Below are 25,387 nucleotides of genomic sequence, written 5' to 3' on the forward strand. Positions count from 1 at the left end.
ACGTGACCTACTGTGACAAATATGTATCATCATGGAAGTGTATTTTTTTGTAGTGATGGGATGACCCAGAAAATACTGCTTAAGCTTCCGGCTGGCCATGAACTCCCCATAAATGAGCTTTTGCCAATGTGGGTACCTCTGCTTGGACTCATAAGCACCTCCTTTATGTAATAAACCGGCCGCTGAACCGGGTACTCCTTGCCAGCCTCCTTCCATTCCACCACAATGGCTACACTGACAGCACGGGTGCTAGCAGCCACATATAACAATAATGGCTCCTTATCAATGGGAGCAACAAGGACTGGCGGCTCAGATAGCTGCTCTTCAAATCTTCAAATGCGTCATTAGCAGCATCACTCCAGATGAAGTTATCTGTTTTCTTCATCACCTGATATAGCGGTATGGCCTTCTCACCCAACCGGCTTATGAACCGGCTTAAGGCAGCAATACAACCCGCCAGACGTTGAACATCATTGATACACACCGGCTTTGCCAGGGATGTGATGGCCTTGATCTTCTCCGGGTTAGCCTCAATGCCTCTGTTAGAAACCAGAAAACCCAAAAGCTTTCCTATGGGCACACCAAAAACGCACTTGGCCGGGTTAAGCATCATCTTATAGACTCGGAGATTATCGAAGGTTTCTTTTAAATCATCTATTAAAGTTTCCTTCTCTCTGGACTTCACCACAATATCGTCCACATTAGCATGAACATTGCGCCCAATCTGACTGTGAAGATAGTTCTGCACACACCACTGATAAGTCGCCTGGGCACTCTTGAGCACGAAAGGCATAGACACATAGCAGAAGGCTCCAAAGGGAGTGATGAAAGTTGTCTTCTCCTGGTCCTTAACTGCCATCTTGATCTGATGATAACCAGAATAAGCATCCAAAAAACTCAAACACTCACAACCCGCAGTAGCATCAATCATTTGATCAATACGAGGGAGAGCGAAAGGATCAGTCGGACAAGCCTTATTTAAGTCCGTGTAATCCACACACATGCGCCAAGTGCTATTCTTCTTAAGCACTAGCACCGGGTTAGCCAACCACTCTGGATGAAAAACTTCAACAATGAACCCAGCCGCCAAGAGCCGAGTCACCTCTTCCCCAATGGCCTTACGCCTCTCCTCGTTGAACCGACGAAGGAATTGCTTGACCGTTTTAAATTTTGGAACAATATTGAGAGTGTGCTCAGCGAGTTCCCTCGATACACCTGGCATGTCAGAAGGTTTCCATGCAAAGATGTCCCAGTTCTGACGGATGAACTCGATGAGCGCGCTTTCCTATTTTGGATCCAAGTTAGCACTGATACTGAACTGCTTAGATGAGTCGCCAGGAACAAAATCAACCAGCTTGGTGTCATCGGCTGACTTAAACTTTAGCACCGGATCATGCTCTGTAATTGGCTTTTTCAAAGACGTCATATCCGCCGGGTCGACATTGTCCTTGTAAAACTTCAATTCCTCTGTCGCACAGACGGACTCATCATAAGCAGCATCACCTTCTTCACATTCCAGGGCTATCTTCCGACTCCCATGCATTGTGATGGTCCCTTTATAACCCGACATCTTGAGCTGTAGATAAACATAACACGGCCGTGCCATGAACTTGGCATAAGCCGGTCGTCCAAACACAGCATGGTACGGGCTCCTGATTTTGACCACTTCAAAGGTTAACTTCCCAGCCCTAGAATCATGCTCATCTCCAAAGGCTACCTCCAGCTCAATCTTTCCCACCGGGTATGCCGACTTACCAAGCACCACTCCATGGAAAACAGTGTTGGATGTCTTAAGATTTTTATTGGTTAACCCCATGCGACAGAAAGTCTCGTAATACAGGATGTTGATGCTACTTCCTCCATCCATGAGTTCCTTAGTGAATTTGTATCCACCAACTTGAGGCACCACTAACAAGGCTAAGTGACCCAGATTGTCAACCCGGGGAGGGTGATCTGCTCTACTCCACATGATGGGCTGCTCGGACCATCGCAAGTAATGAGGAACTGCCGGCTCAACGGCATTCACGGCCCGCTTATGGAGCTTCTGGTCCCGCTTGCATAAACTTGTGGTGAAAACATGATACTGCCCACTATTCAGCTGCTTCGGATTACTTTGAAATCCAGATTGCTGCTGCTGACCCCCTGGCCGGATTGCTGATTATAACCACCCCGATTACCTTGATTATAACCACCCCGATTACCTTGGTGGCCCTGGAAGCCGGAATTAGAACCGCCACCTCCATAACCAGGGCCATGGGAACCGTCGGTGCTTGAGCCGCCGCGTGGCCCCTGATTGCTGTGAAACGAGTCAAAAAATTTGAATGCCCTCATGATGGAACAATCCTTCCAAAGGTGAGTAGCTGGTTTCTCCGGCATGCCATGGTTTGGACAGGGCTTGTTAAGCAACTGCTCAAGAGTAGGACCTGGTCCACTCTTCCGAGGAGGCGGCCTCCCCTTACGACGCTGATTATTGCCCTGTGCATTGGTATTAGCCACAAACTCCGAGCTACCATCAGCCTTGCGTTTACCATTGCCCCCCCTGATTCGTCGGGTTATGTTGCTGACCCTTGGCGTTACCGTTCTTCTTTCCCTTCCCTGTCTTTTCATCATCAGACTCAGGGTCCTTGGTACTATCAGAGTCGGCATATTTGATTAGAGCCGCCATCAGCTGCCCCATATCATTACAATCGCGCTTGAGCCTCCCCAGCTTCTGTTTAAGAGGAAAAAACGGCAATTTTTCTCCAACATTAAGATCGTAGAGCCGGCATTCATGTTATCAGATGAATGTATGATAGATTTGACCCGGCGCCCACAACGGGTCATTGATTCATCCTCCTCTTGGGCACAAGTAGCCAGGTCCACAATCGACATGGGTTGCTTGCATGTGTCCTTAAAGTTCTGAATAAATTGGGCCTTTAACTCATCCCATGACCCGATGGAATTAGCTGGCAGCCCCTTTAGCCAAGTGCGGGCCATTCCATCCAGCATCATGGTGAAGTACTTGGCACACGCAATATCACTGACTTCCAATAATTCCATGGCCATCTCATAACTTTCAATCCACACCTCAGGGGGTAAATCAGCTGTGTAATTAGGCACCTTTCGAGGTACTTTGAAATCCTTGGGCAAATGCTCATTACGCAGAGCCGGCACCAAACAGGGTACACCAGTAGATCTAAAGGTCACGCCTGCTTCAACCGAAGTTGTTGGGTAAACTGGAAGGGGCTGGTGAGCCGCCCGCTGAGCCTCCTGCTCGGCTTCTTGACGCACTCTGTCCCGATCGACCAAGTTAAGAGCCCTGTCGCATGCCGTGTCACGCCCACGCGGCTGGTCACAATGTTGGGCGTTGCTTGAAATGGCTGGCGAGTCCATGTGCCTGCTATAACTCCATCTTGGGCGAGGGGTTGAGTGAATCCTATCTCGACTGTAAGAATATGCCTCCTGCTGTGCCAATGCTGTCTGAAGAAGCTCTCTGACCCTTCGTGTTTCGACCACAGTTGGAGAGTCGCCATCCGCCGGGAGAGCCGCCAATCGTGCCGCCGCGGCAATCATGTTCTCCAAAGGATTAGAATAATGACCAGGTGGTGTAGGTAAATGCTGAGGTGGAGCGGTATTCAGACGAGGGGGTTCCGTCACGCGTAGTTGAACTGGCGTCCCAGCCCCGGGCGCTGCAGCACGGTTTATCTCTGGCGGATTACTGGTCCCCGCACCAAGCATGCGAAAATATTTCTAGCCACGTAAACCGGAGGTAGACGGGTCTGGTGCCTCCTCCTCATGACTTCATTTGAAGCGTTTTTATCCATCGTAAGCTGGAAAGCCTCCGACTGAATCCGTTGGGCCTGGGCATCCAAAGCAGCCCGTTCTGCGGCTATCCTGACGTCCTCTGCCGCCAGGTCTTCCTTGGCTAGTGCTATCTCATCACGTAACTTTGCCACCTCCGCATCATGCTGAGCTTGATTCGCCGGATTGACCATGGATGTTAACAGAGCCGTCAATTTATGCAGTAAAGCCATCAAAACCTGAGCCGATGGGCGCGCAGGGCCTCCTGCCCCAGCTGTCGTTACCATCGCTGACCCGGAAGTCATTGCCGCTGCGGTTGAAGAATTTTGCCAGGCTGTGTGCCAGCCATGAAGATCCCGACTCTGTTTGGCGGCTCATAGGGGTCCGGAATACTGTTGCCATCGGAATAGCCCCCAAGCCCACCATCTTGCAGTTAATACAACAAAGTAGTCTTGCCTGTGGATGACTCACCATCAGAATAGATGGCCATCTCACCACCAGACATAGATCCTTCATCAAATTCTGCTCCATGGATGCATCCCACGAAGGCACGTTTCACGGCAGGCTGAGCTCAGGCGGGTCTCACACGCTGAGCCGTCTCGATGATGTCGGTGTAGATGGCCAGCTCAGGGCCCGGCTCGTCGATCTTGCCGATGAAGACGTGGATTCCATCGAAGGGGACCCGATACCCGTACTCAATTGAGCCGGCCTCGGGGCCCCAGCCTGCATCGTCGATGTAGAGCTTGCCTCGACGACTCTTGTTCATCCGGCCCACAACGTATCCCTTGAGCCCTTCGAAGCTGCCCTTCAAGAACAAGAAACCACCGTGCGCTGGCCCCACGGTGGGCGCCAACTGTCGTGGAAAGGTCACGGCAGATGTCCTAGCAAAAGGACTTAGTCATGGAGCCATCGCAACTAGGTAGCTTAAAGGGGTTAAACGGGACAAAGGACATGGGAATTTATACTGGTTCGGCCCCTTGCGGTGAAGGTAAAGGCCTAATCCAGTTTGAGGTGGTATTGCTTATGTCTCGATTACCAGGGAGCGAATCCGCTTGACCTAGCCTTTGATCTGTTGTTTCTTGTCCAGAACAGCCGCCGAGTCGTCCCTTTATATACACAGGTTGACACCCAGCAGCTCTCAGAGTCCCGGCCGGCTCATAGACAATGTGTCCGGCTCGGTGACTATCTATTCTTGCCTTACAATACAAGTCTTTACATAAGGCGGTTTATTTCTACGGGCCTTAAGTCGACCTTGGGCCTTGGGCCCTTATCTTAAACCGCCATCTTCAATATCCTCGTGGGCTTCATATGATGAATCGCCATAGGTATAACCCGGCCCCTCCTGGGCGGGTTATACTAATAGTTATATCCCCAACACATAATAAACTCTGATAAATTTTCTACAACATGGTAATTTTTCATAATCTTTGGAGTTAGGGAAGTATGATGAATCTTGCATTCTTTACAGAGTGTACTGTTTCGGTAGATTGCTGTTATGGTTGCATTGTTTGCATATGTTTGCTTGTTTAATGATTCTATTTGAGGATAGGAGTATTAAATATGCAGAGACATTTAGTATGCAATGTCAAATAATAATTTTAGTGATTTGCTACATTAGAGAATGATAAGGTTTGCATTGATTTACTCTAACTTATCTCACGAGTTCTTGTTGAGTTTTGTGTGGATGAAGTTCTTGAGATTTAGGGAAACCGTGATATAAGAGGAATTAAGGAGACACAAAAGCTCAAGCTTGGGGATGCCCAAGGCATCCCAAGCTAATATTCCAAGAAGTCTCAAACACCTAAGCTTGGGGATGCCCCGGTAGGCATCCCACCTTTCTTCTTCAACAATTATCCGTTAGTATCGGTTTAACCTAAGTTTTTGCCTCTTCACATGAGTGTGCTATGCTTGGAATGTCATTTTATTTTGTTTTGCTTGCTGTTTATATAAAATACTTATGTTTGAAAGTTTCTAAATAAGAGAGAATCCACAATTAGCTACCCATTTACATAACTACTCGCTTGATCTTCACTTATATCTTTTTGGAGTAGCTTGTCATTTACTCCGTGCTTTGATACGTCTCCAACGTATCTATAATTTTTGATTGTTCCATGCTATTATATTACCCCTTTTGGATGTTTATGGGCTTTATTTTACACCTTTATATCATTTTTGGTACTAACCTACTAATGAGGCCCAACCCGTATTGCTGTTTTTTTGCCTATTTCAGTATTTCGAAGAAAAGGAATATCAAACAGAGTCCAAACGGAATGAAACCTTCGGGAGCGTGATTTTTGGAACGAACATGATCCAGAGGACTTGGAGTTCAAGTCAAGAAGCAGCCGAGGCCTCCACGAGATAGGAGGGCGCCCCCCCTATAGGGCGCCCCCCCTGTCTCGTGGGCCCCTCGGGCATGCACCGACGTACTTCTTCCTCCTATATAAGCCTACATACCCTGAAAACATCCAGGGAGCCACTGAAACACAATTTCCACCGCCGTAACCTTCTGTATCCACGAGATCCCATCTTGGAGCCTTCGTCGGCGCTCCGCCGGAGGGGGAATCGACCATGGAGGGCTTCTACATCAACACCATAGCCCCTCCGATGAGTTGTGAGTAGTTTACCACAGACCTTCGGGTGCATAGTTATTAGCTAGATAGCTTCTTCTCTCTTTTTGGATCTCAATACAATGTTCTCCCCCTCTCTTGTGGAGATCTATTCGATGTAAACTCTTTTTGCGGTGTGTCTGTCGAGATCCGATGAATTGTGGGTTTATGATCAAGTTTATCTATGAGAAATATTTGAATCTCCTTTGAATTCTTTTATGTATGATTTAGTTATCTTTGCAAGTCTCTTCGAATTATCAGTTTGGTTTGGCCTACTAGATTGATCTTTCTTGCCATGGGAGAAGTGCTTAACTTTGGGTTCAATCTTGCGGTGTCCTTACCCAGTGACAGAAAGGGTTGCAAGGCACGTATTGTATTGTTGCCATCGAGGATAAAAAGATGGGGTTTATATCATATTGCATGAGTTTACCCCTCTACATCATGTCATCTTGCTTAAGGCATTACTCTGTTCTTATGAACTTAATACTCTAGATGCAGGCAGGAGTCGGTCGATGTGTGGAGTAATAGTAGTAGATGCAGGCAGGAGTCGGTCTACTTGTTGCGGACGTGATGCCTATATACATGATCATGCCTAGATAATCTCATAATTATTCGCTTTTCTATCAATTGCTCGGCAATAATTTGTTCACCCACCGTAATACTTAGCTATCTTGAGAGAAGCCTCTAGTGAAACCTATGGTCCCCGGGTCTATCTCTTATCATATTTGCTTCCAATCTACTTTTATTTTCATCTTTACTTTTTGTATCTATATTATAAAATACCAAAAATATATTTATCTTATCATACTATCTCTATTAGATCTCACTTTCGCAAGTGGCTGTGAAGGGATTGACAACCCCTTTATTGTGTTGGTTGCGAGTTCTTTGTTTGTTTGTGTAGGTGCGTGGGACTTTTGAGGAGCCTCCTACTGGATTGATACCTTGGTTCTCAAAAACTAAGGGAAATACTTATGCTACTATTGCTGCATCACCCTTTCCTCTTCAAGGAAAACCAACGCAAGCTCAAGACGTAGCAAGAAGGATTTCTGGCGCCGTTGTCGGGGAGGTCTTCGCTCAAGTCAAGACATACCAAGTACCCATCACAGACCCATCTCCCTCGCATTTACATTATTTGCCATTTGCCTCTCGTTTTCCTCTCCCCCACTTCACCCTTGCCGTTTTATTCGCCCTCTCTTTCCCAATATCCTCCTCTCTTTCTTTCGCTTGCTTTCTTGCTCCTTGCTTTTGTTTGCTGTTATGTCTGAAATTGGGGAGACTATCATTGATATGGACAATAATGATATCATGGAAAATTCCGAGGCTCCGACCGAAGAACCCCCTATCTTGCATACTAAAAAGTTTCGAATCGGTAGCGGTAACATCATTGGAAAATGTGTTATTCAAGACTTCTTTACTTGTGCCGGTGCTTTACCTTCCATGGGTGGTTCTATTCTCCATAGAACTAGTAGTCTTGCGGATGCCATTGCTATGCTTGTAGTTGAACTTGAAAGACAATTTATGCATATGCATCCTTGCATACACAGAGTTTTTCTCGAATTTTCCAATATTGAGCATTCTTCTGTTAAACGCATTGTTACTATCTTTTTGGCTCATGAGTTTAGATTTATCATAAGAGAGGCCAAAGAAATCTTTGTGAACTATAGGGTGGACACCGGTCGTCCTCCCATAGAGGCTATCCTCTATGATCAAGAGGAATTTGGGCGTTTTCAATCATCGGACTATGTTGGTTTCAATGAAAACCTTAGAAAAAAGGTTCCTACCAATGTCTTGGTTGATAGCATTAACGAGCTTAATAATGATTTTGCCCTTCGAAACAATGAGCTAGGATACTCTCTTGAGTATAGGCTCACAAGATTTGCCAAAAGAATGCTTTTAGTGATGAATTAGTTGTGCACTATGAAGGGCCAAAGGAGGAACCCGTTCCTCCTGAGATTGATCTTGGGGACTTTTGTCCCGCTAAATTTAGCCCTTTTGATTACTTTTGCTTGCCTCAAAGAAAACTTGCTGCGGAACATAGAGAATATGAGATGAGCTTTCAAGATCTATCTTATTATTATGGCACTACTTAGATCTATCTTCGCTTTTATGCCTAGCTAGGGGCGTTAAACGATAGCGCTAGTTGGGAGGCAACCCAATTTTCTTTGTGTTTTTTGTTTTTGTTCCTGTTTAGTAATAAATGTTGCATCTACCTTCTGTTTAGATGTGTTTTTATCTTTTAATTAGTGTTTATGCCAAGTAGAACCTATAGGATAACCTATGATGATAGTTGATTTGATTCTGCTGAAAAACAGAAACTTTGCGTGCACGAATTTAGTTTTTTTAAATTACAGAGACATGATTTTGCGTTGATTATTTTTGCTGCTGATCAATAGACAAATTGTCCAGGACTCCCTATTTTTGTAGGATTTTTAGAGTTCCAGAAGTTTGCATTAGTTACAGATTACTACAGACTGTTCTGTTCTTGACAGATTCTGTTTTTCGTGTGTTGTTTGCTTATTTTGATGCATCTATGGCTAGTAAAATAGTTTATAAACCATAGAAAAGTTGTAATACAGTAGGTTTAACACCAAAATAAAAAAATAATGAGTTCATTACAGTACCTTATGTGGTGGTTTTGTTTTCTTTCACTAACGGAGCTTATAAGATTTCCTGTTGAGTTTTGTGTTGTGAAGTTTTCAAGTTTTGGGTAAAGCTTTTATGGACTATGGAATAGGCAGTGGCAAGAGCCTAAGCTTGGGGATGCCCATGGAACCCCAAGATATTCAAGGATATCCAAAAGCCTAAGCTTGGGGATGCCCCCGGGAAGGCATCCCCTCTTTCATCTTCGTTCATTGGTAACTTTACTTGGAGCTATATTTTTTATTCGCCACATGATATGTGTTTTGCTTGGAGCGTCGTGTATTATATTAGTCTTTGCTTTTTAGTTTACCACAATCATCCTTGCTGTACACACCTTTTGGGAGAAGCCTATTTGATTATAATTTGCTAGAATACTCTATGTGCTTCACTTATATCTTTTGAGCTTGATAGTTTTTGCTCTAGTGCTTCACTTATATCTTTTAGAGCACGGTGGTGATTTAATTTGAAGAAATTGCTAGTCTCTCGTGCTTCACTTATATCTTTTTGAGAGTCTTTTAGAACAGCATGGTATTTGCTATGGTTACAAAGTTGGTCCTAGAATGATGAGCATCCAAGTTGGGTATAATAAAAACTATCATAGAAAAAGAATTGGATGCTATGATCAAAATGATGCTTGATAATTGTTTTGAGATATGGAGGTAGTGATATTAGAGTCATGCTAGTTGAGGTGATTATGAAAAATACTTGTGTTGGGGGTTGTGATTCCCGTAGCATGCACGTATGGTGAACCGCTTTGTGATGAAGTTGGAGCACAATTTTATTTATTGATTGTCTTCCTTATGAGTGGCGGTCGGGGACGAGCGATGGTCTTTTCCTACCAATCTATACCCCTAGGAGCATGTGCGTAGTGCTTTGGTTTTTCATGACTTCTAGATTTTTGCAACAAGTATATGAGTTCTTTGGACTAATGTTGAGTCCATGGATTATACGCACCTCACCTTTCCACCATTGCTAGCCTCTCTTGTGCCGCGCAACTTTCGCCGGTCCCATACACCCACTATATACCTTCCTCAAAACAGCCACCATACCTACCTATTATGGCATTTCCATAGCCATTCCGAGATATATTGCCATGCAACTTTCCACCGTTCCGTTCATATGACACACATTAACTTTGTCATATTGCTCTTTGCATGATCATGTAGTTGACATCGTATTTGTGGCAAGGCCACCTTCATAATTTTCCTACATGTCGCTCTTGATTCATTGCATATCCCGGTACACCGCCAGAGGCATTCATATAGAGTCATATCTTGTTCTAGCTTTGAGTTGTAATTCTTGAGTTGTAAATCCATAAAAGTGTGGTGATCTTCATTATTAGAGCATTGTCCTAGTGAGGAAAGGATGATGAAGACTATGATTCCCCCACAAGTCAGGATGAGACTTCAGACTTTACAAAAAGAAAAAAAAGAAAAAGAAGAAGAAAGAAAGAAAGAGAAAGGCCAAAAAGAAAGAAAAAGAAAGGCCAAAGAAAAAAAGAGAAAGAAAAAATAATAAATGAGAGAAAAAGAGAGAAGGGACAATGCTACTATCTATTTTTCCACACTTGTGCTTCAAAATAGCACCATGATCTTCATGATAGAGAGTCTCATATGTTGTCACTTTCATATACTAGTGGGAATTTTTTATTATATAACTTGGCTTGTATATTCCAATGATGGGCTTCCTCAAAAGTGCCCTAGGTCTTCGTGAGCAAGTGAGTTGGATGCACACCCACTTAGTTTCTTTTGTTGAGCTTTCATATATTTATAGCTCTAGTGCATCCGTTGCATGGCAATCCCTACTCACTCACATTGATATCTATTAATGGGCATCTCCATAGCCCGTTGATACGCCTAGTTGATGTGAGACTATCTTCTCCTTTTTGTCTTCTCCACAACCACCATTCTACTCCACATATAGTGCTATGTCCATGGCTCACGCTCATGTATTGCGTGAAAGTTGAAAGAGTTTGAGATTATTAAAGTATGAAACAATTGCTTGGCTTGTCATCGGGGTTGTGCATGATTAAATACTTTGTGTGATGAAGATAGAGCAACAGTCAGACTATATGATTTTGTAGGGATAACTTTCTTTGGCCATGTTATTTTGAGACGACATGATTACTTTGATTAGTATGCTTGAAGTATCACCATTTTCATGTTAATAAGAACTTTTATTTTGTATCATTTGGATGTGAACATTCATGCCACAATAAAGAAAATTACATTGAGAGTTATGCTAGGTAGCATTCCACATCAAAAATTTCTTTTTATCATTTACCTACTCGAGGACGAGCAGGAATTAAGTTTGGGGATGCTTGATACGTCTCCAACGTATCTATAATTTTTGATTGTTCCATGCTATTATATTACCCCTTTTGGATGTTTATGGGATTTATTTTACACCTTTATATCATTTTTGGGACTAACCTACTAATCGGAGGCCCAGCCCGTATTGCTTTTTTTTTGCCTATTTCAGTATTTTGAAGAAAAGGAATATCAAACGGAGTCCAAACGGAATGAAACCTTCGGGAGCGTGATTTTTGGAACGAACATGATCCAGAGGACTTGGAGTGCAAGTCAAGAAGCAGCCGAGGCCTCCATGAGATAGGAGGACACCCCCCTATAGGGTGTGCCCCCTGTCTCGTGGGCCCCTCAGGCGGCCACTGACGTACTTCCTCCTCCTATATAAGCCTACGTACCCCAAAAACATCCAGGGAGCCAACGAAACACAATTTCCACCGCCGTAACCTTCTGTATCCACGAGTTCCCATCTTGGAGCCTTCGTCGGTGCTCCGCCGGAGGGGGAATCGACCACGAAGGGCTTCTACATCAACACCATAGCCCCTCCGATGAGTTGTGAGTAGTTTACCACAGACCTTCGGGTCCATAGTTATTAGCTAGATGGCTTCTTCTCTATTTTTGGATCTCAATACAACGTTCTCCCCCTCTCTTGTGGAGATCTATTCGATGTAAACTCTTTTTGCGGTGTGTTTGTCAAGATCCGATGAATTGTGGGTTTATGATCAAGTTTATCTATGAGAAATATTTGAATCTCCTCTGAATTCTTTTATGTATGATTGAGTTATCTTTGCAAGTCTCTTCGAATTATCAGTTTGGTTTGGCCAACTAGATTGATCTTTCTTGCCATGGGAGAAGTGCTTAGCTTTGGGTTCAATCTTGCGGTGTCCTTACCCAGTGACAGAAAGGGTTGCAAGGCACGTATTGTATTGTTGCCATCGAGGATAAAAAGATGGGGTTTATATCATATTGCATGAGTTTATCCCTCTACATCATGTCATCTTGCTTAAGGCGTTACTCTATTCTTATGAACTTAATACTCTAGATGCAGGCAGGAGTCGGTCGATGTGTGGAGTAATAGTAGTAGATGCAGGCAGGAGGCAGTCTACTTGTTGCGGACGTGATGCCTATATACATGATCATGCCTAGATAATCTCATAATTATTCACTTTTCTATCAATTGCTCGACAGTAATTTGTTCACCCACCGTAATACTTATGCTATCTTGAGAGAAGCCTCTAGTGAAACCTATGGCCCCCGGGTCTATCTCTTATCATATTTGCTTCCAATCTACTTTTGTTTGCATCTTTACTTTTTGTGTGTATATTATAAAATACCAAAAATATATTTATCTTATCATACTATCTCTATTAGATCTCACTTTCGCAAGTGGCCGTGAAGGGATTGACAACCCCTTTATTGCGTAGGTTGCGAGTTCTTTATTTGTTTGTGTAGGTGCGTGGGACTTTTTAGGAGCCTCATACTGGATTGATACCTTGGTTCTCAAAAACTGAGGGAAATACTTACGCTACTATTGCTGCATCACCCTTTCCTCTTCAAGGAAAACCAATGCAAGCTCAAGACGTAGCATGCTTCACTTATATCCTATGAGTAAATTGTGGAATAAATTGAATACCACGAAGTTTAAATTGTATGCTCATATCATGCCTAGTGGTAGCTTCACATTGGGTTTAGAAAGTGAAATCTTTTGAAGATTGACAATCTCAATATTGGCCATACGAGCAATTCATGAATGATTAGTAGAAGGAAGAGAACTTTCACATGCAAATACACTATCTTGGAAATATTTTGTGATTGTGAGCCCCCATCAAAATATTATATGTCAAAATTGTTGACGTTGGACAAGGAAGACAACGTAATGATTTATGTTTGTTCATATTCACATAGAAGTTATATTGTCATAGATCCTTCAACATGTGGTGCTTGCCCCCTATCTTCGCTAGCCAAAAATTCTGCACCAAGTAGAGATACTACTTGTGCATCCAAAAACCCTTAAACCCAAATCTTATTCTCAAGAGTCCACCTTACCTACCTAAGGATTGAGTAAGATCCTTCAAGTAAGTTGTCATCGGTGCAATAAGGCAATAAATATTGCTTCTAAAAGTGCGAGATCATTTAGTTTAAGAGAAATTTGAGCATTGTACAAACTTGTGATGGTAAAGAATAAAAGCGACAGACTGCATAATAAAGGTTGCCATTACAAGGGGCAATATAACATGACGTTCTTTTGCACTAAAGGGTTGAGCATACAAACAAATAAGCGCATGGAAACCTCTGCTTCCTCTGCGAAGGGCCTATCTTTTACTTTTATGTATTCACTTCCATGCAAGAGTTAAAGTTTTTCTCTCTATTCCTTTTTATTTTTCTCTTTTGGCAAGCATCATGTGGTGAGGAAAGATCTAGGCACATATATCTAGTTGGATATGGGTAGCATGAGTTATTATTGCTGACATCACCCTTGAGGTGAATACGTTGGGAGGTGAAATTATAAATCCCTATCTTTCTATGTGTCCAGTTGAAACATTTTGCTCATGTGTATGCGGTGAATGTTAGCAATCATAGAAGACTATTTGATGGTTGATTATGTGGAGCTCTTACTTAGACTATTGAATAAGTTGAATTGCAATTGCTTGATGACTGAGATCGTAGGTTGTTGAGTTTCAAGAGAATTCATTGTTTGAACCTTAACATGTGAATTGGTTGCTACTTTATCATAATAAGTTTTATAAGAAAGAGTTGCTATTATGATGCTAGGGAAAGTGATTGAAATTATCATTGATCAAACTTATGCACTCTGCTAGCATTTGCACTTCATAAATTATTTCTTTTATCATTTACCTACTCGAGGACGAGTAGGAATTAAGCTTGGGAATACTGATACGTCTCCAACATATCTATAATTTATGAAGTATTCATGTTGTTATGTTATCATTCTTGGATGTTTTACAATCATTTAATAGCAGCTTCATATAATTTTTGGGACTAACCTATTGACCCACTGCCCAGTGCTAGTTGCAGTTTTTGCTTGTTTTTTACATCGCAGGAAATCAATATCAAACGAAGTCCAAACACCGCAAAGCTTTTTGTGGATTTTTATGGACTAGAAGACCACCAATGGGCCAGAGCAGCACCTAGGGGGGTGCCTCGAGGGGGGGGGGGGCAGGCGCCCCCCGTTGGGTTGTGCCCACCTCGGTGGTCTCCTACACCCCCTCTTCACCCTATAAATTCTCAAATATTCCAAAACCCTCGGGGAGACCCTAGATCAGAAGTTCCGCCGCCGCAAGCCTCTATAGCCACCGAAAACCAATCGGGAGCCCGTTCCGGCACCCTGCCAGAGGCGGAGATCATCACCGGTGCTCATCCTCATCATCCCGGCGGCCACCACGATGAGGAGGGAGTGGTCCACCCTCGGGGCTGAGGGTTTGTACCAGTAGCTATGTGTTTAATCTCTCTCTCTCTCATGATCTTGAGATGTCACGATCTTGATATATCATGGGCTTTGTTAGCATAGATGGATCATATGATGTTTCCCCCCTCTCTACTCTTGTTGTGATGAATTGAATCTTTACCCTTTGATGTTTTGTCTTGTCGGATTGAATGTTTAGATCTGAGTGTGTCACCCCGACTCAGAGCAACCAGTTTACCTTGCATTGCCAGCCTAGAGATTAAGTCTTCTGGCAATACACACAACATGGTACAGAAACAACCACTTTATTGATGCTAGCGGATTATGTAGGTCTGATATTACATCGAGATTTGAGGCCAAGCGGCACACACGGTGCTGCTGGATAGTATGTACATTATTTAATGAACATGACGGGGCCTCGATCACATGAGCTACGCGGCAGCGGAAGAACGACGAAGTGTAACTCCATAGCACAGGGACACCGACGTGAACACAGCCAAGACACGAGATGCACTTCAATGCGAACTGACTTGCCTGAAAACTGGCATAACACGCCAGGTCAGTACATTGAATGTACTTGCAACCTCGCAACAAACATAAGCATGATGACAAACAATATCATGATATTTAATCAAATTGATACAATGCAAAACTACTACCAAAGGAAAACAAACGTTTCATGCAATGAGTCCCATGGACTCGTGATACGTCTCCAACGTATCTATAATTTTTTATTGTTCCATGCTATTATGTTACCCCCTTTTGGATGTTTATGGGCTTTATTTTACACATTTATACTATTTTTAGGACTAACCTACTAACCGGAGGCCCAGCCCGTATTGCTGTTTTTTTCCTATTTCAGTATTTCGAAGAAAAGGAATATCAAACGGAGTCCAAGCAAAATGAAACCTTCGGGAGCGTGATTTTTGGAACGAACGTGATCCAGAGGACTTGGAGTGCAAGTCAAGAAGCAGCCGAGGCGGCCACGAGATAGGAGGGCGCGCCCACCCCTACAGGGCACGCCCCCTGTCTTGTGGGCCCCTCGGGCGGCCACCGACGTACTTCCTCCTCCTATATAAGCCTACGTACCCCGAAAACATCCAGGAAGCCAACGAAACACAATTTCCACCGCCGTAACCTTCTGTATCCATGAGATCCTATCTTGGAGCCTTCGCCGGTGCTTCGCCGGAGGGGGAATCGACCATGGAGGGCTTCTACATCAACACCATAGCCCCTCCAATGAGTTGTGAGTAGTTTGCCACAGACCTTCGAGTCAATAGTTATTAGCTAGATGTCTTCTTCTCTCTTTTTGGATCTCAATACAATGTTCTCCCCCTCTCTTGTGGAGATCTATTCGATGTAAACTCTTTTTGCGGTGTGTTTGTCAAGATCCGATGAATTGTGGGTTTATGATCAAGTTTATCTATGAGAAATATTTGAATCTCCTATGAATTCTTTTATGTATGATTGAGTTATCTTTGCAAGTCTCTTCGAATTATCAGTTTGGTTTGGCCTACTAGATTGATCTTTCTTGCCATGGGAGAAGTGCTTAGCTTTGGGTTCAATCTTGCGGTGTCCTTTCCTAGTGACAGCAGGGGCAGCAAGGCACGTATTGTATTGTTGCCATCGAGGATAAAAAGATGGGGTTTATATCATATTGCTTGAGTATATCCCTCTACATCATGTCATCTTGCTTAATGCGTTACTCTGTTCTTCATGAACTTAATACTCTAGATGTAGGCAGGATTCGGTCGATGTGTGGAGTAATTATAGTAGATGTTGGCAGGAGTCGGTCTACTTGTTGCGGACGTGATGCTTATATACATGATCATGCCTAGATAATCTCATAATCATTCACTTTTCTATCAATTGCTCGATAGTAATTTGTTCACCCACCGTAATACTTATGCTATCTTGAGAGAAGCCTCGAGTGAAACCTATGGCCCCCGGGTCTATCTTTTATCATATTTGCTTTCAATCTACTTTTATTTCCATCTTTACTTTTTGCATCTATATTATAAAATACCAAAAATATATTTATTTTATCATATTATCTCTACCAGATCTCACTTTCGCAAGTGGCCGTGAAGGGATTGACAACCCCTTTATTGCGTTGGTTGCGAGTTCTTTGTTTGTTTGTGTAGGTGCGTGGGACTTTTGAGGAGCCTCCTACTTTATTGATACCTTGGTTCTCAAAAACTAAGGGAAATACTTACACTACTTTGCTGCATCACCCTTTCCTCTTCAAGGAAAACCAACGCAAGATCAAGACGTAGCAAGAAGGATTTCTGGCGCCGTTGTCGGGGAGGTCTTCGCTCAAGTTAAGACATACCAAGTACCTATCACAAACTCATCTCCCTCACATTGACATCATTTGCTATTTGCCTCTCGTTTTCCTCTGCCCCACTTCACCCTTGCCGTTTTATTTGCCCTCTCTTACCCAATCTCCTCCGCTCTTTTTCGCTTGCCTTTTTCTGTTTGCTTGTGTGTTGGATTACTTGTTGCCATGGCGCAAGATAATACCAAATTGTGTGATTTCTCCAATACCAATAATAATGATTTCCTTAGTACTGCGATTGCTCCTCTTAATGATGTTGTGTCTTGTGAAATCAATACTACTTTGCTGAATCTCGTTATGAAAGATCAATTCACCGGCCTTCCTAGTGAAGATGCCGCTACTCATCTAAACAACTTTGTTGATTTGTGCGATATGCAAAAGAAGAAAGATACGGATAATGATATTGTTAAATTGAAGTTATTTCCGTTTTCAGTTGGAGATCATGCTAAAGTTTGGTTTTCGTGTTTACCTAAAAATAGTATTGATTCTTGGAACAAGTGCAAAGATGCTTTTATCTCTAAGTATTTTCCTCCCGCTAAGATTATCACTCTTACAAACGATATGCAAAAGAAGAAAGATACGGATAATGATATTGTTAAATTGAAGTTATTTCCGTTTTCATTCAGAGATCGTGCTAAAGTTTGGTTTTCGTCTTTGCCTAAAAATAGTATTGATTCTTGGAACAAGTGCAAAGATGCTTTTATCTCTAAGTATTTTCCTCCTGCTAAGATTATCACTCTTAGGAACGATATTATGAATTTTAAACAACTTGACCATGAGCATGTTGCCCAATCTTGCAAAAGAATGAAATTGATGATTCGCAATTGCCCTACTCATGGTTTGAATTTATGGATGATCATACAAAATTTTTATGCCGGTTTGAACTTTGCTTCTAGAAATCTCTTAGATTCGGCCGCGGGAGGCACGTTTATGGAAATCACGTTAGGCGATGCTACAAAACTTCTTGATAATATTATGGATAATTATTCTCAATGGCACACCGAAAGATCTTCTAGTAAAAAAGTGCATGCTATAGAAGAAATCAATGTTTTGAGTGGAAAGATGGATGAACTTATGAAGTTGTTTGCTACTAAAAATACTCCTCTTGATCCCAATGATATGCCTTTGTCTACTTTGATTGAGAATAATAATGAATCTATGGATGTGAATTTTGTTGCTAGGAATAGTTTTGGAAACAATGCTTATAGAGGAAACTTCAATTCTAGACCGTTCCCTAGTAATTCCTCTAATAATTATGGAAATTCCTACAATAATTCTTATGGTTATTTTAGTAAGATGCCCTCTGATTTTGAGAATAGTGTGAAACAATTTATGATTTCTCAAAAGAATTTTAATGCCTTGCTTGAAGAAAAATTGCTCAAAGTTGATGATTTGGCTAGGAACGTTGATAGACTTTCGCTTGATGTTGATTCTCTTAAACTTAGATCTTCTCCTCCTAAGCATGATATCAATGAGTCTCTCAAATCCATGAGAATTTCCATTGATGAGTGCAAGGAAAGAACCGCTAGATTGCGTGCTAAGAAAGATTGCTTTGTAAAGGCGTGTTCTTCTAGTTTCCATCAAAATAATGATGAAGATCTTAAAGTTATTGATGTGTCTCCTATTATATCTTTGTTTTGCAATATGAATCTTGATAATAATGGGACTGGAGATGAGTCAACTTTAGTTAGAAGGCGTCCCAAGAATTCAAAGTTTTTAGATCTTGATGCTAAATTTGGTAAAACTGGGATTGGAGAGGTCATGACTTTAAATAGTATGAAACCCACTATCTCGGATTTCAAGGAATTTGGTTATGATAATTTTTCTTTAGAAGGTTGTATTTCCTTGTTGCAATCCGTTGTTAATTCTCCTCATGCTTATAGTCAAAATAAAGCTTTTACCAAACACATTGTTGATGCCTTGATGCAATCTTATGATGAAAAACTTAATTTGGAAGTTTCTATACCTAGAAAACTTAATGATGAGTGGGAACCTACTATAAATATTAGAATTAAAGATCATGAGTGTTTTGCTTTGTGTGATTTTGGTGCTAGTGTTTCCACGATTCCGAAAACTTTATGTGATATTCTAGGTTTCCATGATCTTGATGATTGCTCTTTAAATTTGCGCCTTGCGGATTCCACCATTAAAAAGCCAATGGGAAGGATCAATGATGTTCTCATTGTTGCAAATAGAAATTTGGTGCCCGTAGATTTTATCGTTCTTGATATAGATTGCAATCTTTCTTGCCCTATTATTCTTGGTAGACCTTTCCTTAGAACGATTGGGGCGATTATTGATATGAAGGAAGGGAATATTAGATTTCAATTTCCATCAAAGAAAGGCATGGAGCACTTTCCAAGAAAGAAAGTCAAATTACCTTATGAATCTATCATGCGAGCTACTTATGAATTGAGTGCCAAAGATGGCACTACTTAGATCTATCTTCGCTTTTATGCCTAGCTAGGGGCGTTAAACGATAGCGCTAGTTGGGAGGCAACCCAATTTTATTTGTGTTTTTTGTTTTTGTCCCTGTTTAGTAATAAATTTTGCTTCTACCTTCTGTTTAGATGTGTTTTTATCTTTTAATTAGTGTTTGTGCCAAGTAGAACCTATAGGATAACCTATGATGATAGTTGATTTGATTCTTCTGAAAAATAGAAACTATGCACGCACGAATTTAGTTTTTTTAAATCACCTAAACGTGCTTTTGCGTTGATTCTTTTTGCTGATGATCAACAGACAAATTTTCTAGGAATTCCTATTTTGGTAAGATTTTTAGAGTTCCACAAGTTTGCATTAGTTACAGATTGCTACAGACTGTTCTGTTTTTGACAGATTCTGTTTTTCGTGTGTTGTTTGCTTATTTTGATGCATCTATGGCTAGTAAAATAGTTTATAAACCATAGAGAAGTTGGAATACAGTAGGTTTAACACAAAAATAAATAAATAATGAGTTCCTTACAGTACCTTATGTGGTGGTTTTGGTTTCTTTCACTAACGGAGCTTATAAGATTTCCTGTTGAGTTTTGTGTTGTGAAGTTTTCAAGTTTTGGCTTTGATGTACTATGGAATAAGGAGTGGCAAAAGCCTAAGCTTGGGGATTCCCATGGCACCCCAAGATATTCAAGAATATCCAAAATCCTAAACTTGTGGATGCCGCGGGAAGGCATCCCCTCTTTTGTCTTTGTTCATTGGTAACTTTACTTGGAGCTATATTTTTATTCGCCACATGATATGTGTTTTGCTTGGAGAATTGTGTATTATATTCGTCTTTGCTTTTTAGTTTACCACAATCACCCTTGTTGTACACACCTTTTGGGAGAAGCCTACTTGATTAGAATTTGCTAGAGTATGCTATGTGCTTCACTTATATCTTTTGAGCTTGATAGTTTTTGCTCTAGTGCTTCACTTATATCTTTTAGAGCATGGCGGTGGCCTATTTTGGTAGAAATTGATAGTCTCTCATGCTTCACTTATATTATTTTGGGAGTCTTTTAGAACAGCATGGTATTTTCTTTGGTTATAAAATTGGTCCTAGAATGGTAGGCATCCAAGTTGGGTATAATAAAAACTATCATAGAAAGTGAATTGGATGCTATGATCAATTGGATACTTGATAATTGTTTTGAGATATGGAGGTAGTGGTATTAAAGCCATGCTAGTTGGGTGATTATGAATTTAAATAATGCTTGTGTTCAAGTTAGCAAGTCTCGTAGCATGCACGTATGGTTAAAGTTGTGTCACAAATTTGAAACATGAAGTGTACCTGGCTTGTGCATCCTTATGAGTGGCGGTCGGGGACGAGCGATGGTCTTTTCCTACCAATCTATCCCCCTATGAGCATGCGCGTAGTGCTTGATTTTTGATGACTTCTAAATTTTTGCAATAAGTATATGAGTTCTTTTGACTAATGTTGAGTCCATGGATTATACACACTTTTACCTTTCCACCATTGCTAGCCTCTTCGGTACCGTGCATTGCCCTTTCTCTCCTTGAGAGTTGGTGCAAACTTCGCCGGTGCATCCAAACCCCGTGATACGATATGCTCTATCACACATAAACCTCCTTATATCTTCCTCAAAACAGCCACCATACCTACCTATTATCGCATTTCCACAGCCATTCCGAGATATATTGCCATGCAACTTTCCACCGTTCCATTCATCATCATCATGACATACTTTACTTTTGTCATATTGCCATTGCATGATCATGTAGTTGACATTGTATTTGTGGCAAAGCCACCATGCATAATTTTCATACATGTCACTCTTGATTCATTGCACCATCCCGATACACCGCCGGAGGTATTCATATAGAGTCATATCTTCTTCTAGTTTCGAGTTGTAATTCATATGTTGTAATCAATAAAAGTGTGATGATCATCATTATTAGAGCATTGCGCAAAAAGGAAAAAAGACAGAAAAAAAAGAAAGGCCAAAAGAAAAAGAAAGGCCCAAAAAAAGAAAGAAAAAGAAAAAAAGAAAATAAATAAAAGGGGCAATGTTACTATCTCTTTTTTCACGCTTGTGCTTCAAAGTAGCACCTTGTTCTTCATGTAGTGAGTCTCATATATTGTGCTTCCAAGTAGCACCATGTTTTTCATATAGTGAGTCTCATAGGTTGTCTTTTTCATACTAGTGGGAATTTTTCATTATAGAACTTAGCTTGTATATTCCTACGATGGGCTTCCTCAAATGCCCTAGGTCTTCGGGAGAAAGCAAGTTGGATGCACACCCACTAGTTTTCTTTTGTTGAGCATTCATTTATAGCTCTAGTGCATCTGCTGCATGGCAATCCCTACTCCTCATGTTGACATCAATTGATGGGCATCTCCATAGCCCGTTGATTATCCTCGTCAATGTGAGACTTTCTCCTTTTTGTCTTCTTCACACAATCCCCATCATCATATTCTATTCCACCCATAGTGCTATATCCATGGCTCACGCTCATGTATTGCGTGAAGGTTGAAAAAGTTTGAGATTATTTAAGTACGAAACAATTGATTGGCTTGTCATCGGGGGTATAGAAGTTGAGAACATCTTTGTGTGACGAAAATGAAGCATAGCCAAACTATATGATTTTGTAGGGATGAACTTTCTTTTGCCATGTTATTTTGAGAAGACATGATTACTTTGATTAGTATGCTTGAAGTGTTACTATTTCTTTTATCAATATGAACTTTTATTTTGTATCATTTGGATCTGAACATTCATGCCACAATAAAGAAAGTTACATTGAGAGTTATGCTAGGTAGAATTCCACATCAAAAATTTCTTTTTTATCATTTACCTACTCGAGGACGAGCAGGAATTAAGCTTGGGGATGCTTGATACGTCTCCAACGTATCTATAATTTTTGATTGTTCCATGCTATTATATTACCCCTTTTGGATGTTTATGGACTTTATTTTACACCTTTATATCATTTTTGGGACTAACCTACTAACCGGAGGTCCAGCCCGTATTGCTATTTTTTTGCCTATTTCAGTATTTCGAAGAAAAGGAATATCAAACGGAGTCCAAACGGAATGAAACCTTCGGGAGCGATTTTTGAAATGAACGTGATCCAGAGAACTTGGAGTGCAAGTCAAGAAGCAGCCGAGGCCTCCACGAGATAGGAGGGCACGCCCCTCCCCTATAGGGCATGCCCCTGTCTTGTGGGCCCCTCGGGCGGCCACCGACGTACTTCCTCCTCCTATATAAGCCTACGTACCCCAAAAACATCCAGGGAGCCAACGAAACAGAATTTCCACCGCCGTAACCTTCTGTATCCGCGAGATCCCATCTTGGAGCCTTCGTCGGTGCTCTGCCGGAGGGGGAATCGACCATGGAGGGCTTCTACATCAACACCATAGCCCCTCCGATGAGTTGTGAGTAGTTTACACAGACCTTCGGGTCAATAGTTATTAGCTAGATGGCTTCTTCTCTCTTTTTGGATCTCAATACAATGTTCTCCCCCTCTCTTGTGGAGATCTATTCGATGTAAACTCTTTTTGCGGTGTGTTTGTCGAGAGCCGATGAATTGTGGGTTTATGATCAAGTTTATCTATGAGAAATATTTGAATCTCCTTTGAATTCTTTTATGTATGATTGAGTTATCTTTGCAAGTCTCTTCGAATTATCAGTTTGGTTTGGCCTACTAGATTGAACTTTCTTGCCATGGGAGAAGTGCTTAGCTTTGGGTTCAATCTTGCGGTGTCCTTTCCCAGTGACAGGAGGGGCAGCAAGGCACATATTGTATTGTTGCCATTGAGGATAAAAAGATGGGGTTTATATCATATTGCTTGAGTTTATCCCTCTACATCATGTCCTCTTGCTTAATGTGGTACTCTGTTCTTCATGAACTTAATACTCTAGATGCAGGCAGGAGTCGGTCAATGTGTGGAGTAATAGTAGTAGATGCAGGCAGGAGTCGGTCTACTTGTTGCGGATGTGATGCCTATATACATGATCATGCCTAGATAATCTCATAATTATTCGCTTTTCTATCAATTGCTTGACAGTAATTTGTTCACCCACCGTAATACTTATGCTACCTTGAGAGAAGCCTCTAGTGAAACCTATGCCCCCCGGGTCTATCTTTTATCATATTTGCCTTCAATCTACTTTTATTTGCATCTTTACTTTTTGCATCTATATTATTAAATACCAAAAAAATATTTATCTTATCATATTATCTCTATCAGATCTCACTTTCGCAAGTGGATGTGAAGGGATTGACAACCCCTTTATTGCATTGGTTGCGAGTTCTTTGTTTGTTTCTGTAGGTGCGTGGGACTTTTGAGGAGCCTCCTACTGGATTGATACCTTGGTTCTCAAAAACTGAGGTAAATACTTACGCTACTTTGCTGCATCACCCTTTCCTCTTCAAGGAAAACCAATGCAAGCTCAAGACGTAGCAACTCGCTTACCAGACGGTTACCTCGTAACCAAACGGTGACCATACCTGGTTCACACCTGAAACCAATCACTCATGAACACCTCAGGTGTTCATGCTTCCCCACGAACCGATGCATCACATCACTCACTTAGTTTGCAAGATTTATTAGAAATGTTGATCCATGGTGTGACTTACTCCCGAGTTATGCCCATAAACGGGGACGCGGCTATCGATAGATTAATTACACTTTGCAGAGGTAGCGCACTTTACCCACACTACGAAACACCTGGCCTCGCATTCCCATTCGGGTGGACCAAAGCATTCCGACGAAACCCTCCCTTTGTCATGCACTCTCCCCGGCCACTCCGACCAACTCCCCCTCAGGGCTAGGTCTTGCGTGGCCCCGTGTCTACCAAAGACACCAATGGCCACCGTCGTGGCAAAGCGGTCCCAAACGGGGACAAGGTACCATAAAAACAAAAACAAGCACACAAGGTTATGTCTGCCTACCAGGCCAGGGTATGCACGTCCGTAACCTTCCCTCGCGGGAGGCACTGGTGAGAGACTCAACAAAGGACCAAATCAAGACCTTCCCATAAGGTAAATGTGGTCGCACTGAATTAAAACCCGATTCAGTGGCACTGTGATGTGATGAACATCGTATTCAAGTTGAACTTAATCAAGTTTAGCTTTGATAAAAAACTTTTTATCATCAACATGATATAACCCAAAAAGAATCATGCAACTACTCATCATATAAAGCAAACAACTCATATTCATGGATCAAACGTAACAATATATGCATCTTGCAATTCTTAGAACCTACACTTTTCTGGTTATAACTCATTTTTATTTACCAAGCAATATTGTTGTTAGTTCTTTATTTAAGTACAACTATCATTTAGTAAAATAACTAACATTAATTTCCATAGCAATATGTATAGTGCAAAATCTTACTCTACTTAACCAAACAAGTTCATGCATTCAACTAGTAAATGAAACAAGCATATCAAGCATAATAAAGTAACTAGCAAAAAACCAAAGTTATTTATCAAATTTTAATTTCAAATAAGAACTCATATTCTAGTTGAAAATCATAGATATTGAAATAACACCAACCAAATGCTGGTGTGGCTTGCCTTAGTGTAGAGGAGGATCACACCCCTCTTGGTTTGCTTCAAGACAAGCTTCTCCTTCTAAAAAAGAATTTAAACCACAAAAATATTTGTCAAAACACATTCTAAAAATCACCAGAAATTCTAGGCAGCAAGGAAAAATCCACCTTCTGGTGTGCTGCTAGAGCTTTCTGAAACAAAGATAATGCAAAAAGAGTCAAATCATTTGGACTTATGGTTTAGAAATGGTGGCTGGTCAAATTTCTGAATAATATTTGAATTAAACAGAAATC

At 41.6% G+C, this 25,387-nt stretch overlaps 1 pseudogene; it reads right to left on the reverse strand.

The window, feature by feature from the left end:
• Positions 1–200: 200 nt before the first annotated feature.
• Positions 201–25,387, reverse strand: part of LOC119341767 — an 86,590-nt pseudogene continuing 61,403 nt past the window's right edge.

The sequence above is a fragment of the Triticum dicoccoides genome, chromosome 7B, assembly GCF_002162155.2.
Source record: "Triticum dicoccoides isolate Atlit2015 ecotype Zavitan chromosome 7B, WEW_v2.0, whole genome shotgun sequence".
NCBI classification, from domain to species: domain Eukaryota; kingdom Viridiplantae; phylum Streptophyta; class Magnoliopsida; order Poales; family Poaceae; genus Triticum; species Triticum dicoccoides.